Here is a 631-nt window from a genome sequence, read left to right as displayed (position 1 = left end):
CATTTATCCCATCCAAAGTGCACACACACAGCAGTGAACACACACACCGTGAACACACACCCGGAGCAGTGGGCAGCCATTTTTTGCTGCGGCGCCCAGAGAGCAGTTGGGGGTTCGGTGCCTTGCTCAAGGGCACCTCAGTCGTGGTATTGAAGGTGGGAGAGAGCGCTGTACATTCACTCCCCCCACCTACAATCCCTGCCGGTACGAGACTTGAACCCGCAACCTTTGGGTTACGAGTCCGACTCTCTAACCATTAGGCCACGACTTTCCTGGCCACGAGTTCTCTTGGTTCGTTTGGTCCGGACCAAAAAAGAAAATGATACATTTGGTCCTGGTCCGCTGAGCGTTCACAATGGCATTTTTGACAGCGAACATAAAGATACCGAACCTAAAGGCACAGTGATACGTTCACAACCTGATTGGTCAGGTTGAATGACGCATACTTTGTGACGGAACTCACCGAATACCCCAAACCAAAGCTGTGTTCGACTTAAAGGGTTAGTTCATCCAAAAATGAAAATTAGGCTGTGTTTTACTCACCCCGATGCATCCTAGGTGTATATGACTTTCTTCTTTCAGACGAAGCCAGTCGGAGTTATATTAAAAATTGTCTTTGATCTTTCAAGCT

This window comes from Sinocyclocheilus anshuiensis, unplaced genomic scaffold (assembly GCF_001515605.1).
Source record: "Sinocyclocheilus anshuiensis isolate Anshui unplaced genomic scaffold, SAMN03320099.WGS_v1.1 scaffold888, whole genome shotgun sequence".
Taxonomy (NCBI): domain Eukaryota; kingdom Metazoa; phylum Chordata; class Actinopteri; order Cypriniformes; family Cyprinidae; genus Sinocyclocheilus; species Sinocyclocheilus anshuiensis.
The sequence above is the reverse complement of the archived record's forward strand: the minus strand, read 5'-3'. Positions refer to the sequence as shown.